This window comes from Cupressus sempervirens, chromosome 11 (assembly GCF_028749045.1).
Source record: "Cupressus sempervirens isolate cs-2001-9-10 chromosome 11, ASM2874904v1, whole genome shotgun sequence".
Taxonomy (NCBI): domain Eukaryota; kingdom Viridiplantae; phylum Streptophyta; class Pinopsida; order Cupressales; family Cupressaceae; genus Cupressus; species Cupressus sempervirens.
In genome coordinates, this window is record NC_143128.1 from 538,480,282 (window position 1) to 538,500,901 (window position 20,620).

Genomic DNA, 20,620 nt, shown 5'->3' on the forward strand with positions numbered 1-20,620 from the left:
AACCACTTTTCTCTTCTTTAGGTGGGGAAGTCATTAGTGACATTGATGTGGAGAGTAATCACTAATCTGAAAAGAATTGGCTGGGTAAAAATTCTGTACCCAAGTGTTATATTTGCCTCTTTTCTTTAGGTGGGGAAGCCATTAGTTACATTGATGTGGAGAGCAATCACTAATCTGAAAAGAATTGGCTGGGTGAAAAAACCTGCACCCAAGTGTTATATTTGCCTCTTTTCTTTAGGTGGGGAAGTCATAAGTTACATTGATGTGGAGAGTAATCACTAATAAAAAAAAACTGCACCCAGTGTTATATTTGCATCTTCCAGATGGATTTACTTTAGGAAATGATAGACTGCATTAAGACTAAACTGAATAAGAAATTAAATTTCAAAGTCAAATGTGTACACAATTTGCACATTTTTTAAATGGTTATAACAAAAGATATTGGCAAACATTTACTTCCAACTCTGTTGATGAGGGTTTCAAGACACTTCGGGCAAAATCCTCTAAATCTCTCATTAGAATTCATGGCCAAGGCTCCAATTTGACTTACTCATGTTTTCTTTAGCATCAAATCAAGATATTTTGCAATAATTTCTCTTTGTACCTACCAAGTTATTTAATGATCTAGGAGAGCCACACATCACTGCAACATCGCTAAATGTCCTCAGCAACATACCAACAACGCAACTCAACCCAGGTTGCATAGTATTGACTTCCTTGAGTTTCTTAAGCTAATTCTACCATTAACTCTTAATGTCATGTCTAATGTAATTTTTAGTTTCAATGACCACATCTAGAAACATATTTTTTCTTTATTTTGTCACTGTTGGGTCACATCCTTTAAATAATATTCTCGACGATGGAACTTACAGAAAATTCAATTCGAACCCAATCTATTTGAGGCTATCCATTGTTTGTTGGGGAGGGTGAGCGAATTCCTAAAAATGACACAACTGTTGTTCTGTAAATCTTAAATACACTTGCAGAGATCTACATCCTACTGGTACATTTCGGTGTACCCATTGCAACCGAAGGTGCGATCGCTAGTTACGCTGAAGGCGTACATTTTCTCAACTATCTCTGCTCATTTTTTACATCGACAGTTGCAACTTTGTCGTTAGCGTGCGAGATGATTGCGTGAATCATGTTCGTCTGTTCCCTCCCACCTCCTTGGTCGCTTGGTGTGCCCAAAAACGCCTGTGGCTGCCTTTCTGGGTTATTCCCCACTGCGCTTACGCAGTCCATGGAGCTGCTCGCTGGGCCACGGAGGGTTGCTGAGGTTGGGATGGATCTAAGGTTTCAACCGTGTGCGTGTCAGCTAAGTCTCGGATCACTGAGCCAGGGAGGAGCTCATATGTTTTTACCCTCCTACTGCCAGTTGAAAATGTGCCATGCCACATAGCTGGTTGCCTCTTACAGTGGCCGCCCAAGGGTGTTATATATAGGGTGCCGTCGGTTCTTCCTCAACATTTTTGCACTCATTATGCGCTTTCGTTTTATATGCATTTCACCCAGGCTGGACTTGTAGGTATGTGCCAATTTGTTGGCCATATTTGTTGTTGTCCTCCTTCTGGCATGTTTTTTGTTTCGAATGTGATCATTTCAGCCTCAGCTGAGTCCGTTCTTACATGTTTTCAATTGCTCTGTGCATATTTTGTTGTGGAAGCTTCTCCTGCAAGGATTTGGGAGTTGAATGGTGCAGATCTTCCAGTTGTTCAGGGAAAACAGGTGGAGTATTGCTGGTTTTAGATGCACGCACTAAGGAGTCTATGGCATTCTTTCTCTCCATTTGAAAATTTTATTAGAAAGCTGGATGGAAGTAGTTGTATTAAGGTATCTAATACCATCTAATAGTGCTTCACAGTTTCGCCTGGTGCTTTACAGAGCTTTTGATTCTTAGCTATTTATCCTTAGTTATTGTTTGACCCATTTGAAATTGTCACGTCGATTACACCAATTTAGTTAGTTCTCTGCTGGTTTTAATTTAAACATAAATTTGCCCGGTTTGTACTTCTCTACTTTCAATATTGGCTTACCATACCATGGTTCTGTTTGATTTGTTTTTGAATTATGATTTTATATTTTCATCATTGTCTTTGGCCAAACTTTCTTTTCCAACAATTTGCAATTTTCAGTTTCATCTTTCTTACTTTTTTCTCTTTTTACAGAAACAAGACATTTGTTTATTTTCTTTACTTTATCTACACAGATTTATGCCGTGTCCATTGACAACAATTTTTTGTTAATGTGGAGTAGCGAAATGCAATGTTTTGGAAGGAAGATTCAAATTGCGATTGGCTGTGTGGGAAATGATGAAAACATACTAGTATACTACACAAACTCGTCAAAGGACTCAATCATGATATCATAGAGTTGCATCCACAAAAAAAAATAACACTCTGGTTTGCATTGCCCATCTCTTTAGTTGTGGCAAATGCATCATTTGCGGCAAGCTCTGGCATGATTACTCCATTTGAAGGGTAGTTGATGCTGCTGGTAGAACGATAACATTTAGAGCAGTTACAGATGGTCAACTTAAAACTGAGGTATGTATCTCCATTGCTAAATTGATCTTAAATAATAATATCAGAATTAAATAACATGTGATCACTTTATATGTAGTGTCATTGTTGTCAATTCTTCTATAAATTAATGTGTTAGCATTAAACACTTTAATATATCGGTAGAGTTAACAAGAATAGTACCACATAGATTATAATTTCTAAATAGTTTGAAACAGAAAGCCTTGTGTGCTGTCCAAGGGAAGCCTCTGAATTTTTTTGTTGCCAATTTGCTATTTTTATTAACAGATTGCCTCTTCACTTGGATAATAGACTTAATTTGTTGTGGAACAGAAGATTAGGTACAAACAGCCCTAAGGAATTATTGTAACAAAAGAAGAGGCGAAACTACTAGATTCATTGTGGAGTCCATCAAATGATATCAGATTTGGTGATGGCTTGCTCCAGTTCATCCCAAATGTATGCAACTAAGTTGCCGGTTTGGATTCCAGTACTGGTGTGGGTTCAAGATGTGGGTTCCAAATTTGTCCAATTTTTTTTGGGTTGGATTCAGATTCATTTTGGTTTCGTCTGTACAAGTTTTTTCTAAAATATCTGTGTCTATATATGTGCAACAGAAATTAGTTCATAAACAAATGAAGGCAAGAAGTTTTTTCTTTTCATTCACAAATGCACAAATGACATATAAACAACCCTTTTGGCCCTTTTAGTGGTCACATATAAAAGAACCCTCTTGGTTGGAGGGTTGAATAGGATTAAGTTGGCAAAAAATCTTTAAGAAAAAGTTAATAAAAATGACGTTTTAGTCAAATTAGCCACAAATTAGTTTTGGGTTCCTTTGTCCAAATTAAAAGACTTCCAAATTCGTCCAAATTTCTTATAGGGTTCTTTTGAGACAATTTTGAGCAAATTTACTCAACTGTGGCAGAATTTTGAGCGAAATCAAACCAATCTGACTTTGTAGCAAACTGACTTAAAAATTTCATCTTCTAGGAGCAAAGCTAGTAACTTAGGGTGCGTTTGGCTGCTGCAGTTAAATAATGCCAGAATTGTCAAATTCTGGAAGTTTTAAATCTGGAAAATGGTTTTGGGAATATGGCTGGAATTGTTTGGTTCAGAATTCACCAGGAATTCATAATGAGAAGATGCATTTTCGGCATTTGGTTCCATATATCTAGAATTGGAATATCGCCTGAATAAGAATGGAGAAGCAGTAGCCGTTAAGAAGATCCATAACATCAACAAATCAATTGGAAGTTTCTAGAGAAAAAGTGATGAAAAGGAAAATAAAATGGGGGAAGTGGAGGTGAATACCTTGGGACACATTGGACACAAGAACATCTTGAAGCTTCTTTGTTGCATTTCAAGTGAAGAATCAGATTTCAAGTTGTTGATGGCAAGCTTGCATTGCAATTGAACAAAAAACCACTTGGAAGGATGCAAGACAGTGTATATCAGAGTGCTAGTTCGGTAAAACTTGCAAAATGTGAAGCCTATCATTACAGGGGCTGTTACGTGTAATGTAAGAAATATGTATTTCGGTTTTGGTTAAAGACTTGGGTTATGTTCTTCAATTGTTTGAGGACTCACACCTCCATTTTTACTTCCAAGGTACCGAGATTGAGGTTGCATCTTCATATATTTACTTGGGGGCTAAATTTTTTGGACCTCAGTTAAGCCTGAGACAAGCCATGCAGCCTAGAGTCAACAAGGGACTTGGCTCCCTCACTATTCTTGAGCGACAGTGCTTTCGACACCACTTCCAAGACACCATGACTAAGATGTCCCTTCTTGACTTCCTAGTCAAGATGACTGTCCTCTATGGCTCCATTGTTTTGGGCCCCTCCCTCTTGGAGTCTGACTGGGCCTTTGTTGAGAGAGTCCAAACTCTTTTCCTTAAGCGCATTATCAGATGTTACCAGACTACATTGCACCACATCATTTTGGCAGAGTTTGGTGCTCACCCTTTCAGATTGAGGACCATCTTTGATTTAGTTTGGCTTCTTCATTGGCTTCGGAGCTTCGTTGATTCCTCCAACGGTAGTCACCCTCTATGGAGGTTGCGAGTTTGGACTATGGTCACAAGTCTCGTTGTTGGCACACCCAACTCTCTGCCCTCTTGGGCTTGATTGGTATTAGTTTGGATCATTCGCCCCTTTCAATTTTCTCTAAACACTCCAGCCCATCTTCTTCCACCTCAGCGGGAGTTGAATGAGCATGTTTGACTTGACATCTATAGATAGTATGTTATCACGACTTGGAGGAATCCCCCAAGTGGGCTCTGTCCACGTATGGCCTTCTACACAGAGCATTTCCTTGATATCTTGGACGAGACCATCTTACGCCCTTGTTACCTCACTCGTCATTGAAATCACACTCTTTGCATCTCCTTGGGATCTTTTAGAGTGAGATCTCATCGGCTACGTATTCGGAATGATCACTAGATCGATAGGGAGGATAGGATCTGTCGGCTTTGTCACCTCAGGGAGGTTGAGACCGAGTCTCACTTTATTTTTCTTTGTCCCATTTACTATGAGATCCGAGGGAGATTCTGCTGTTTGTTCAGAGAGTGTCGATCGCTTACCTCATTTTTCAGATATATTGACCAACACTGTCTTGCACTCTACCTTCAAGAGGCCATGCAGCTTCACGAGCACACTATACAGCTCTAGCTTTGCTCGACATCGACCCCTACTCAGCTCATCACCTCTTTCTTTAGTCCTACGGTTCCTACTTGAGGATTGAAGTGGCCTCTCTGCACTATCTCGGTTCACACCAGATCTGTGAGACCTCGCAAAGATTGCACTCAGCAGTGTCCCTCTAGTAGACCTTAGAGGTGACCTTCTAGAGTACCTGATTGCTCTCATGTCCGCCTTTCCATTCTGGACTACTTCTCACATTTGAGTTCTTAGCTGTTGTTATTCCTTTTCTTGGTTGTTTTTTTGTTTTGCTTTCACGTTCTTTTTGTGGACACTATTTGGTGCTTCCCTCTGTTGGCGTTTTCCCTTTGTATTGTTTCTAGTCCCTTAGACCCTCATTGGTCTCTTGTTGGATATTAATAAATTTATCTTTATCTAAGCTATGATTTGCACATGTGGGTCATTTCAAATCATGCTCGCTCCTTTGGTAATTGTGGCTCATTTTACATTATATTTCTGTTATATTGAGATGCTGTCTTTGAGCTTTTCTGTTCATTTTGTGTTTGGCTGGGTTTGTTGGGGAAGACAAATGGGTTTTGATGACATATTTTCCCAAATTTCCTCTCAACTCTATGTCCTTTGCTCATAACTTTGAAAATTTATTTAATTTTAAATCATTTAAATTTAAACTTTTTCATTGTCCAATTTGACAGAAAGAAAAAATTGGGCCTCAGTCACATGCCTAAAAGAAGAAAAAATTCAAGCATGCTTGACAGTTTCACATAGGAATATTTTATTGTGTCAAATTTCAGAGGGTGGTGGGGGGCAGTCAACATATTATATGTGATATTTGTCAGTAAGGATAGCTGTGGCTCCCAAAGAAAGTGCTAATGTCCACTATAGGGTCACAATTACATTTTTCTGGAACGCTAACACAGTAATTTGTTTGAAAACTTCAAAAAACTACCACAATTGCTGGCACAGAGTTAGCCAATGCGTATTCCTCTGCAACAAATCCAATAATGGGAGAGAGACCTCGTTTGAATACCTAGTCATCCGTAGAAGACAAACCCTATAGCAATTAATGAGGATAAGTGGGAGTTCAATGGTATTTGTAATAATTTTAACCGTATGCACCAAGGCCTAGGACAACAAATGGTGGGAGAATGGCTGATAAGATATCAAATTGCTCTTGGCTTAGCTTGAGGCCATAGTTATACGCATCATGATTGCTGCCCGCCCAAATTGCATAGGGGTAACGATTAAAATGTCGTTTGCATATGGATTTCAAAATGTTATAAATTTGGTTTTACCCCGAATTCCTATTTAAGGGGAATAGGAATTGATTCTCCAATTTCACCTATTGAGATGTGTTGAGTTGTCGTTTTGCACGATGCTTAACGATAGGAATCTTTTCGAACTCCTCTCTTGAAAAGCTGATTTGGGATCAAGTCCAAGGTTCTGGGCGATCTTACGATGTATTGGAATCCGCTTCGTTGAAGATAAATGTATTTGTTCACAAAGAGGCCTTTGTTGGTTCAAATCAATTTCAGATAAGATGATTAATCTGCTTGCTGTTTCAAAATTAACCACACAAAGAAAAGATATATTTTTTGGTATTTTCTGTTTTTCGAATGAATGCAATCTAACAATGCAACTATATGAATTCCTAAATTAATCAAGTGTTTGTAAAAGCAAATAATGAAGATAGGGTAATACGAAGTTAAAGCAAATGACTTGAAAACTAAATCCCTAAAGGACATAAGCCACAGAAACAACACGTCTGTGAGTTAAGCCTTTAAAAAGATTGGTAGATAATTGATGAAAATAGGAGCAACGCTTTCTTAATTCCATTGATGCAATCATCGATGGAAATTTAGTAATCGTAAGATGTTTCACTTTTCATTAGATCGCAAGGCCATAGAAAGTGCACTCATGCGAGACGAGAAGTTATGTAGGAACAAAATGAGTGATCTCTTCTCCAACTTTGTACGTCAATGAAATTCATTTGCACGCGACAAACACCATAACTTAAAATATTGCACAATAAAATCAACACAACAAAACTATTGGCTCCATTATTATCATGAACAAGAATCGACAAAAATAACACACTCCAACAAGAATAACTACACTCAGAATGAGAGCACCAAAAACATATATTATTGCATCAAAATATCGGCTTGGAATACGTGTTACATTCTTGAATTTATAAGAAATCATATCTTCAATTTGTGTTGAGAGTGAGAGATCTTTTCATACAAATATATGCTTAAAATTAATAAAACAAATCTAATTATGTACAAATTGACTCTCTAAATGGTGCTAAGTAGGACTCCACCCTTCTTTATATCAATTAATGGGTGCATGAGCCTTTACATGTCTTAAAACAAAAAAAGAAATAATAGATAAGAAGAAAGAAGTTGTAAGAGGATTTGGGAGTCATTGAAAGCTCTAAAAATGGAAGCTTAGCCTTCTGAATGTTTCTAAGAGTTAAATTGTTGTTGGAATGTGTTTCCGATGCATGAAAAGCTCTAAATTTGGCACTAACAGTTAAATGTCGGTCAGAATGCGTTTTCGATGCATGAATTATTCTAAATTTGGAATTGATAGTTAAATGTTTGCGCACCTCTAACATCTTCAAAATTTTTGGCCCACTTTTGGAGTAGTGCACCTTGCACACCTTTGGAGAAGCACACCTTCTATTAGTTCACAAACTTGGAATTTTTTTTTTTTTTCGAATTTTCAAACAACTTGGGTTTTTGAGCTGACTAGTTTTTAGGCCCTCCTAGCCCCACTTTCATACATTTGAACTCCTACTTCTTCTATCTGAAATCCTAAGGTACAAGTGTTGAATTTATCATTAATAGTTTCATAAGATGAGGAGCTTGTTCTGATTCATGTGTCCAACCTTTGTATCTTTGATCTTCAATATAAATTTATGAATTAAAACTTTTGTGTGACTCTTTTGAAGGTGAAGGTTACTAGCTTAGGCGAGATCTCTATTGTTGCTGATAATGAAGATGCTATGATAATCTATGCACTTGCACGTTATGCACCACATCTTCATTTTATGCACACCTTCGTGCATTGTGAAGTCTATTTCTTGATTTTTTCTTCTCTCTGATTGCTTGATTCTTCTCGGTCAGAGACCAGGTGATCCAAATTATTAAAAACGATCAAATGTTTGAAACTTTTTCATATTTTTTAAACAAGATTTTTTAAGCGTTTTTAATTGATTTTTGCGGATGTCTTCTACTCAAAATTTCAAGTTGAAACTTTCATCGGTCCCTAAAACTAGGTAGCCAAAGGCTTGTTATTTTAGGGACTGAAATTAGATTTTTAGTTCTTCCTTCCAACGGTGTAAATGATTTTGAATTTTGAGCTCTAGGTCAAAAGTTATGACTTTGACAAGTTAATGATGCTTTTTTATTAGTAAAAAGAAGCAAACATTAGTTATCTTGTGTTGAAAAAGCCAAAAGAGGATTCCATATGACTCAGATTGACAAGTCAACACTAGTTAAAATAGTTAATTCTCCCCTCGTCCCCTCCCCCCCAAAAAAAAAAAATAGTTTTTTACACTAGTGTACCTTCCAAGGTGCACTAGTGCACTAATTTGCCTTAGAAAACTGGCGAATTGCGCAGTTGCACACTAGAGTACATGCACACCTTAACAAGGTGCACATGGTGCACATGTGCACAACTACGCATGTGCAAGCAAGAGAGGGGGGCGAGAGTACACACCCTTTAGAGATGCACACCCATACATGAAAGGGGGGCGGGGGTGCGCACCCTTTGGAGGTGCACACCTGAGCATGTGTGTTGGTGGACATCTCCAAAGGAGTAAAGTGCGCACTTGCGCACCCTAGATGGGTGTGCATGTGTGCTAGGTACACCCTTCAACACTTAATTCACCCATTTCTTCAAAAAAAAACTCTATTTTGACATTTGGGTTTCTCAGTTAAAGGATTGGGGCTTGACCTAGACTCTAGGTGGAGTTCCCAAAAAAGACCTAGGCCCTGGACTAAGGGTCTAGGAAACAAAAAATTTACTAGGGGTTTTCCATTTCTAGAAGAAATGAGGCATGCATTGTGAAACCACAACAAATAGCCCCAACAAAAAGGAAGAAATAACAAAGACATTTCTTCATCAACAAGCATTCATTTGACATGTGTCAAATAACAACTAAATTTTGAACTCTTCAAACAATTTTCAAGTTCTTTGTTACTCAAAATTTCAGAATATCGAATCTTCAAGCTCAATGTATTGATTTCCTTCGACTTCTCGAGGTGTAGTCTATCATGAGTATTTAGCAACTTGGAGAAAATATTTTGCTCCACTAGTACATTCATCAGGAATCCTCGTAGAATTTGTTTATCAATTGCTTATCTGACTATATGAGAGAATCCATTTTGAGGGCTCTTAACAAGTTATCTTTTTTTTTTTGTATTTAAGTTCTTGTGTAATATTTGGATTCTACTTCATGGAGCTTGCATGTTTCCATTTTATTCTTCCATGAAGCCATTTTGGAGGGCATATCCCTATTGTCAGATTACTTTTCTTAGACCTTTTGGAATCTTTCATTCTTAACAACATCTTTTTAATTCTCTTTCTATACCTTGACCGCGCTTAGACTGTGTGGCCAAGGCATTGGTGTCATTTCTCAGATTCTTTCTTTAGTTTGATAACCTATGCTTTTGATGAACTTTTAGGAAACTCTCATGCCAAATAGTGATCTTAGCAGTTCTTTGAAGAGACGCTTTGTCTAAACTAGTAAGTTTTGAATTATCCCTTGCTAGTGTCAACCTAGATTCAAAAAACACCTAGATAATCAAAATTTTAATTTGTTAAGTGTTGAGAGCTATCAATCTGTGATTCTGATTTTAAGACTAGAAGTCCTCTACAACTACAAGCAACACCTATTTTCCGTTGGTACAAGAAACAAAATTATTTGAATGCTTTGACAAAGAAATACCTCTTCCCTAAAGTCAAGACTAGTTGGGATGGACCATATGTTGGGAACAACCCCGACAAAACACATTGACTCCCTGACTCCAAGACTAAAATGGGCAAAGAAGCAGAATGTGAAAAAAACCTAAATAGAAAAGACTCGACATAAAGAAAACTAACACCTAACTAAAAAGACTAATTAAAAAAAAAAAAAAAACAAAAAAAAAAAAACATATACACAGAAAAACTCTGAATAACAATAATGTGGGGTGGTTATCAGTAGATTTCTCATAGTGTACAGTAGTAATGAACCACCCCATATAGTCCTAAAAAAAGTTGACTTTTCTTTGTATTTAGAAAATAAAATTTGGACAATCTTGGTTCAAATTCTGAGCATAAATAACACAACATCAGAAGTTGTGGTAGATCTCCATGATCATATTCAAATTAAAAATTATCAAACTAAGAGGAATAATGGGAAAATATCACCTGATCTAGCGAGTCCCCCACCATAGGGGTACACTCACATTGTAATTATAAGGAAACTTGCAATAAATAATATAACAAAATTTTTCACATAACTTATAAAATATCTGAAATAAATATGTAATTGAAATCCACATGCAAGAGAATAGGTAACATACCCACAAAAATGTGACATAAGATATACTCTGGGAAACCCTCATTGAGGGAAAAAACTCAGCCTCCAAAAGCATCAATCACCATGTATTATTAAGCAAAAACACCATTGCAATACAGCCATGGAAGTCTTCGAAGCCATAGCCACAACCATGAAAATTTATGTGAACAAGTATGAATCCACATATCCCATGTCGTACTTCCATCCTTCACAAATACTCCCTTGGCTAACCTATTAAGCTTTGTCCCGACTCTTTCCTTTTTTGCCTTTTTCTTACTTCTCACTACACAACAACTACACTTGTGGTTGCTTATATAGTAGCAACTCACACAAAACCATCAAGTAGTATTACATAAACTATGTGCTAAAACCATGTAATAAAACCATGTGCTACCTAACCCATTGACCCCACATTTAATATTGAGATTTTTTTTCTTTTCTCCAGTATTAAATAATTACATCAAATATTTTCACAATGTTACAATACATCTCATCAAGTATATCGCATGGTAATCTTTACATGTTGCATGTCCATCTAGGTGCAACATTACATAATAAAATAAAATAAAATAATATAAGAATATTATGCAATGTGTGCAACACCTATTATCTCAACAATCTCCCACTTGTTGTATACATTGCATAGGGTCAATCCAGAGCCACATAAATGAACAAGGGAAAAGTCCCTCCTAGCACATCAACCATCATGGATCAAAGTACACCAAGTGCTCCATCCTGGTACCTACAACAAAATCAAAACATCTAGCATCTCAAACATGAATGATCTTACCTTCTATTATGCCACTGCAATTGAACATCCATAGAAGCCATCCAAAGAGAAAGCCACCCAACTTGTCACATTAGAAGATCATAAAATCTCGTACCAACTGAAATGCCAAGCACAAAAACTTGATCCAAAGGTAATCACATGTATCCGTAGTTGTCAAAATATCATAGTTGAAATAACACCGACAACAAGTGCCAAACCCATCCAACTATCCATAACTCCTACATCATCAACATATCCAATCTGTAACCTGCAATCACAAGCCTCAAGAGCAATACCTGCCACATATATACCAAGAAGCTCCCACTGCAAAAGATAATGTCAATTCTATAACCAATCCACTCACACCATTTCAAAGAAGTGAATCCATGTAGTCTCAAGGACATCCACAACACATAAACTAATAACTTGCAAGAACAAATCTCATAACAAGTCTCCAACACTCTTCCAAGCTCTCCACAACCAACAAAGGAAAGAGAAAGGAATAACCATGTCGTCTCTTACATGACATGCATGAACACAAACTAGTGATCACAATCTCTAACCAATCTCAAATCTAATCTAACCAAAATTGAACATCCAAGAAGATGACCAAGACCAAAGAGAAACTATAAAAATCATAACCTGTATCATGTCCTTCTACACACACCTCTAGATGTAAATTGTGCAAGTCTGATCTCCTCCATAAAACCCCAACCAAGAAGCTGTAATAACACCAAAGCCATACCATTTAACTAATCATAGATGTAAGCCTCTCACAAGAAGATCAAATTCATAAACTATTCCTAATCCAAAAAATATGCCCAATATAAAACCATCTCCCAAACTCAACCAACATAACAACATATGCACATGGTTATAACTAATGCTAAACCATCTCTCAAATGAACTCTCTAGAACTAACTCATGTACCATAGCTCAAGATCCATATCCATGAAAGACAAGCACAAACATAATGCACCTGAGAGAAACAATGTGCTATACCTCTTAAGTAGCAAACCACCTAGTAGACCAAGAGTGGGGAATGAGAATGCTTATCAAGATATCCATGTCTCCAACCAAAACTCATCTAAGAAAAATCTCCTCTCAAGTCCATATCAGGTGAATGCCTGTCAGACTCTTCTGTTGAAACCATCAACCATCCTAACAAATAATTCTCTAATTCAAGAAAAATCAGCATCACCGCCGTCTCTAAGTATCCATGAGCACCTGTAACTAATCAATTCATGCCAACTCTAAATTCAACATAGAAATATCATGAAGTATCCAACTTATGATCAATGTACTCAATGCCAAGAAACTAAACTAAGATCAATGTCAAAGTTCCAGCCATGGCCTAAGGAACATAAACATGACAACATGATCTAAACCATCTCAACCAAAGAGATAACATGCTCCATATGAACATACTATAACATGTCACAACTCTAAACATGTATCAAGAGTATACCATAACATAATAATGAAACCATCCTCACACTAAGGATAACATGCCAAATGAAAGCATAAACCACACCTTTACCAAGAACCTCACAAGTCCTCAAGATGCAACCATCTCCACACACCATGAAGAAAACCATATCCGCATACCATGAAGAACCATCTCCACACACCATAAAGGTAACCAAGAACCCCATGAGTCCTCAAGATCTAACCATCTTCACACACCATGAAGATAACCAAATGCACCATGCAAATGTTAAAGATGCTTCTACAACAACAAAATCTAAGACAAACCTCCACCATCTGCAAACACTCAGTAAATATATGAATGCCAAAAACTCCCACTCAACCATGGTACCAAGTCACCTATGGCATCATAAAATCCATTTCCTACATGAAGATCCTCTAGGTGCATACTCACACAACCAAAGTGTCAGTACCAAGTGAAACCAAGATCTCCAAACCAAAAAGATATAAACCAAACTAGGAACTAATCCTACACTATCACTCGATCACTGTCATAAGCTCCCACTAAACCATGTATCCAAGCTATCCATGATATCATATTGAAAAATCATCCTCTAACCATGAGAATCAACCAAGGCATCAAACCATTAAAGAACTCAAAGTGCACATCATGAGCTCCTCAGAAGAGACTAAATAACCATGATCCTCAACCAAGAAGATATACCATCATAACCAAATTAGAAATTTAAGCCAATGAACACCAAGGATATACCTGTATATCCAATCATTTCATGCCAAAATCGATGGCACTATGATCACATCCATGAATTGAGCATTTGACTCTCAAAGTCTAGCCTGTCAGCATGAAATAGTCAACCAAAATTATCCACCATGACTGTACCCGGTAACAACATATCATTCCTTTTATATGAAGAAAAAATCAACAAATCATGTGACTTAGGGCATCAACAACCCAGATCCAAGCCACCAATCTGAATATGTATCAATTATGAAAGATCAACGGGCAAAGAGAATCCATAACCAAGCTATAAATGCAACTTGTAAGTATAGACCGCTTACAACATTGCAAAACTTGTAGATCCAACAAGTCATCATACATATCCAAACCAAATATTGATAACTATATCACCATGAGACCAATTTGAAATATGAATTGAGTATACAATGGCATCAAATCTTAAATCTCAAAATATACAATGCCATAAACTTACAATGTTACCATAGTCAATATATACCATAAACTGTTCATATTAATATATCACCAAATAAATCATGTCAAACCTGCACCAAATCTGAACCAATGTGTAGAGATTTCCAAAAGCTTTTCGTTGACTACTCGAACTTAAATATTCGACTTCGTATGCCCAAGTTATGCCCTAATTTGTGCTCAAAAGAAACAACATCTGATTTTCAAGCTCTTAAAACTTGACAAAATGTTACAATCACAGAACCAAACTTAAACAAGTTTTAGTGCTTTGAATTAGCTTCTCAACGTCTGTAAGAAGTCTGAAATCTAATATCTTGAGAGAAAGTTATGGCCGTTTTACTAAAATAATCTTTTTACCATTTTCACTAGAATTTTTTTTTGTGACGAAAATTTTGATGGGATTAAATTTGACGGCCATCACAGGTTGAAACTAAAAAACTCTTTTATTTCATTTGAACATGGCCAAACTAAGGCATATCATATATCAAAATTTATGGAAATGTCAACCCAGATTCAATGGTGAGGTCTATTTATACCAGGAGGTCATTTCTGCAAGCTACCCCCTAAAAGCCTTATTTAAATGAAACATCCAAAAAATCCATTTGTCCAACAATTTCACATGCCCAAAATGTATCAATATCCCATCATAACATAAAATCCAAAAACCCTCAGATCTGCAATAAACGACTCATATATCTTGCCCTTTCTTTTATCCTCTTATGCATTCCCATGGATTCAATCTAAGGTTACAACAACACAACCATAGCTCTGATACCACTTGTAAGGAAACTTGCAATTAAAAATATAACTGTTTCCACATAATCCATAATAGATCTGAAGTAAATATGCAATTAAAATCCGCATGCAAGAGAATAGACAACATACCCACCAAAATGCGATACAAGATATGCCCTAAGAAACCTTCATTGAGGAAAAAACCCAGCCTCCAAAAGCATCCATCACCACTTATTATTCAACAAAAACACCATTGCAATACAACAATGGAAGTCTTCAAAGCTATAGCCACAACCAAGCAATCTATGTGAACAAGCATGAATCTACACATCCTATGCCATGCTTCCAACTTTCAAAATGCTCCCTTGGCTAACCTGTCAAGCCTTGTCCTGCTCGACTCTTTCCTTTTTTGCCTTCATTTTACTTCTCACTACACAAAACTACCCTTGTGGCTGCTTATATAGAAGCAAGTCCCACAAAACCACCAAGTGGTATTACATAAACTATGTGATAAAACCATGTGCTACCTAATCCATTGACCCCATATTTGATATTGAAATTTTAATTCTTTTCCCAATATTAAATAATTACATCAAATATTATCACAATGTTATAATACAACTCATCAAGTATATCCCATGGCAATCTTTACATGTTGTACATCCATTTAGGTGCAACATTACATAATAAAATAAAATAAAATAATATAACAATATTATGCAATGTGTGTAACACCCATTATCTCAACTGTAATTTCTCATTCTCGTGGTCTTGTCGCATGGTACACAACTTTACACGTGCGTGGAAACACTTTAGGTTCCTTCGGACTAGAAAAATCAATCATTAGCCTTCCTTTCAAATTACAAGATTCATTAATATCATCGATTAAGATGTTTTCTACCTCATATCCTAAAGACACCTGTTCAAAATCATACTTTCCCTCCATTGCGTTCTCCCAAACTAACAAGAAATCAAGACAACTTTCTTCTAAATGGAACCCAAATGGATGGATTCTACATGACTTAGTTATTGCATAGTTTGATATGTGTAGAATACCCACAAATAGACATTTCCTCAGTTATTCTTGAGACCAAATTGAACACTCTATCCATCTCTTCTAATGACAAATCTTGTTTTGAGGGAGATATCTTATCATTATTCAACAGGGAATCAATATCACAATATGAAGCATTGGTATCTTCTTCTCGATGACCTCCTAATTCAAAAATCTCACCAACCTCTGGGATCTTCTGCATTTCAATCACTTTTTGCAACTTTGAGAATTTTTGCAACTCCATGGAGTTTTGGAACATCAAAATTTTCAGCACCCTCAAAATTTCTTGGCATATCCACATTTATTGAAACATCAACACTTGGAAGAATTTCTTCATTGAATGGGAACACAAAATCCTCTTGATCAGCTTCAACATTTTTTCCTCTTGTAGATTTATCACATGATTCAAACACCATTGCACTAAACTAAAAAGGTTGTTCCTCCATGATTTGGGGAGGGTGATCTGAAACATCATTGTATCCATATCCACCTATAATACCATTATTCTCATTGTTGATGTTGCTGTAAAAGCCAAAATTTCTACTCTGATTTTGAGAATAATTGTTCTGGGCAGCAAGTTGTCTTAGATGATTGCCTTGATTTCTTAAGGAATTCAAATTTATTTTGATGAGCTCATTGAATAAAAGAGGCATCATCTCCTTCATGACCTTAACTTATCTAGCCATACTATTCTTGAGTTTGGTAGGTAAAGAATTCTTTTGCTTAAAAAATACAATCTTTTGGGGATCATACCCTGAATATGTAGTTGTTGACATTAGAGCAGCTGTAACCTGCTTCATGAATGTAACAACCTCTTTGAGGACCTTTTCAATGGTATCAATATCTCTGGGTGGGAGCCTTCTTTAAAAAATAGAAGTTAATGAATCCATTGTTCTAAAATAGATCTAGATGGTAGCCTCTCGTGGTATAGTGTATGGAAACTCCATTCTTTGATACATCCTATAGAAGTGATGATTAAACTATGAAATAGTCTCATGGGGATCCCTCTTAATTGAGATGGACTGAAGATGTAGGATAGTTGGATCAATATAAATCTTGAATTGCTCCAGAAACTTGCTCTCAAAAGAGTTCCAATCCCTTATTGATGTTGGTGGCAGATTGAGGTACCAATTGAATGTCGTTTCTCCAAAAGTGCAAGGGAAAATGTGACATACCACGTCCATATGTTGAATTTGGTTTTGATTATAAATTTCTTTGAAAATTCTAATATGATCGACATACCACGTCCATATGCTGAATTTGGTTTCGATTATAAATTTCTTTGAAAATTCTAATATGATCTTTTGCTGTTCATGATTGTCCATAGATGAACCATGAGTAAAACTTTTCAGGATTTTTGGGCAAGTCATGTAATGGACCAGTTAGATTCAAAGGTGAAGTTTGGGCATTAAAGCAAGACATGGTGCATAATGATGGGAATGTGTGAAGTAGAAGGTAGAGAAGATGATAATGATGGAATTTGTAATGTGAATGGGTGGAGTTCTTGGTATCCCTTTATCATTGTGATGCTTGTGAAAGTGACTGAGTTCTAGGAACTTGTGTTTATTCTAGAGAAACACACCTCTGCAGAAGCTCACTTTCTCAAAATAACGCACTTGCGCACCGAGCACACCTTGAGCACCTTTAGATAGTTCATAGACTTGGAACTTTTTTTTCTTCCAATTTTTCAAACAACTTGGGTTTTTGATCGGATTGGTTTTTAGGCCCTCCTTCTAGCACCACTTATGTATTCATTCCCTTTGATGTTTCAAGGTGCAAACTTGTCATTAGTCTTTAGCAACCTGGGAACAATCTTCCACTCTATCGATGCATCCATCCAAAATCTTCACAGATCATGTGTATTAATCATTGCCTGACCACATGGGAGAATCCATTTATGAGGGCTCTTAACAAGTTATAACTTTATGAATTTTAGGTTCTGAACAATCTTTTAAATTATGCTTTAAAGAGCTCACATGTTTCCATTTTATTCTCCCATGAAGAGGTTGAATAGACATTAGATATCCACTTTGGAGTGCATATCTCTATTTTTTAGATTACTTTCATCAGACCTTTTTGGAATCTTTCATTCTTAACACCTTATTCTTTTGTTTTCTTTCTATACCCTAACTACGCTTAGTGTACATTTTGGAGGAGTTGATTCCCCATAAGAGGGTTTTCAAAAGAGAAGGGAAAATTCTTGCGTTTCGCCTCGTGTGGTATTGCTACAGGCTCAAAGTTTGGCCCTATACAATACTGCCCTTGTAACTAGAAAAACCCCTTAGTATACAACACATACTACACCTACACCTAAATTATGCGGAAATACCCCAACCCAAATTGCAATTGATACATTCAACAATTAGAACAAACATGCATTCAAGAATCAAGATTAAGACAACAACACAGATCTGGCAACACAGATTCATCATTCATAAAAGATACAATGATTTACAATATGCCATCCATCCTCACAAGTTGGATTACAACGAAAGTGCTTGTGGTCTCAAGTTACAACCCCATTAGACATCTTGCCAAGTTTCACTGACTAAATCTTGCAATCCTATCTACCCAATATTTCCTTAAAGAAAACAAAACTCAACAAACATTCCAAAGCAAACTACATAGCAACCCAATTACAACATTACTTCTCGACACAACTCTCTGTGTGTCAAAATGAATTATTCGTTTAGATTAAGTAGGAAGATTCAAAGTATCTTGGAAGATCTCAGAGATCTAATTTGTCGGCTAACAAACTGGCAAGCAGAACATTGGCAATCCATGGCTACTTGGTTTCACCAATGATAACCTTTCTCGATCATCAATCCTGCGACACAACTTGGGCAACTAAGAGTGTTTCCTTCAAGCAATCTCAAACCATCCGATCTCAATCTGTGTGATGTGATCCGTTCCCAAACCTTGACAAACCATTCAATTTCCTTTGATCAAAGTGTGCTTTCTTATGGAGCATTTTGCCTCGAAAGAAGCATACTTCCATATCAAGCTCAACAAAGATGGTGAAGAAGTTGAATCGTCACCATGCTTCCATTTTCCAACTTAGGCAACCTGATTTGAAATATAAAAACTTGGCCTCATTTTCAAGCACACTACATTCTCCCCCACTTAAACTAGGCGACATCCTGACGCTAGTGCATCCTTATTCCAAAGTCTCCTGCAAAGACCAAGTGGTTCGAGCCAATACTTACCTTTTGAGTTGGCAACTAGTCAGCAACCCTTATCTCTGCATACTTTGTTGAGTGGTTATCAAGGTAGTGATGCTATGACAGTGGATGGGGTTAGAAGGTGGAATGATCAGGTTGATTCAACGAGGTATCACCTCACTCTGGCTAGTGACTGTATGAAGAAATTTGTGGATCGTAGAAGGCGTGATCTAACATGACATCACAAATCCACGTCAATCCAAACACCCAAATCCACGTCATAACATGACATCACCAAAACCAATCATTTAATCACCTTAGTCCTCTACAAGCAACTAGGAAGCAATCAAGGGTAATTGATCGAAGACTTAAATGTTATATCAGGAAAGACATAACATCCACCTTAGTTCTACACAAGAATTGGAAAGCACATCAAAATAACTGATCAAACTCATCATAGTGCACACATGACACATCACTATGGTCGGGTATAAAAGATCATAATCAAAACATCATTATGACATCACATAACAAAACTCCCTAGCCTTTGGTAAACATCCTGGCTGACCAAAGCTAAGACAACCCCGAAACCCATAACAATAAACCACACATTATAAAGAGTATATACAAAAGTCATTTCCAAAATTCATTAGGTTTTGAAAACACAACATTTCAATTTTCACTAAAGGTTTCAAGTTTTCATTTTCATTTTTCAGGTATTACAGATTCACTAAAGTTTTTGAGTTCACTAGAATCTTAGACGATTCAACAATTCATATAAAGTTGTTTAAACATTGTTCATAATTCAATTCATTTTCAAAACACAAGATTTAATAACAACCAGGGTTTCAGTTTTTTTTCTCCAAGTATTGCAGTTTATAGAGTTTTCAATCTCAATCAGGGTTTTACTTTTCTTTTCCAAGTATTACCGTTTATAGAGTTTTCAATCTCAATCAGGCTTCACGTTTTTGTTTTCTCAAAGTATTATACTTATTAAGGTTTTCGAATAATAAAATTTCCTTAGTATTACAAATCATTTTTATATATTTGAACAATATAAACACATCTAAGTTTATAAAAGAAAACATTAATTCTCCCAATTAATTTCTTTGATTTTCAATTTATTTTAGAATTATATTTAAATAAAATAATAATAAATCAAAATTTTCAAATAATTAAATTAAATTTTTTAACAATACTTATTAAAATTATTATTAATAATAATTATCAATTATTACCATAATAATTTTAAATTTATTAAACTTTGAATTTTTTTTTTCGAAAAGGAAACTTGCTAAAAATGGAAACTTTTTAGAAATGAAAACCCCCCAAAAAAATTTCTCGAAATATAAACTTGCTAAAAATGGAAACTTTCTCGAAATGGAAACCTGCTAAAAAAACCTTTCTAAAATGGAAACCTACTAAAAATGAAAACTTTCCTAAAATATAAATTTGCTAAAAATGGAAACTTTCCTGAAATGGAAACCTACTAAA

General features: G+C 36.2%; 1 long non-coding RNA gene across 4 annotated transcripts; it reads left to right on the top strand.

Moving 5' to 3' along the window:
• The first annotated feature begins 355 nt into the window (after positions 1 to 355).
• Positions 356 to 3,184, top strand: LOC149530755 (uncharacterized). Of its 4 annotated transcripts, none has more exons than XR_016358818.1 (4): positions 356 to 1,528; positions 1,667 to 1,728; positions 2,210 to 2,546; positions 2,856 to 3,184. It is a non-coding gene; the product is annotated as an uncharacterized LOC149530755 (long non-coding RNA). The 4 variants fall into 4 exon arrangements; XR_016358820.1 differs by having other exon boundaries at positions 378 to 1,528; positions 1,667 to 1,833; XR_016358821.1 differs by having other exon boundaries at positions 415 to 1,528; positions 2,257 to 2,546.
• The last annotated feature ends 17,436 nt before the right edge of the window (positions 3,185 to 20,620 follow it).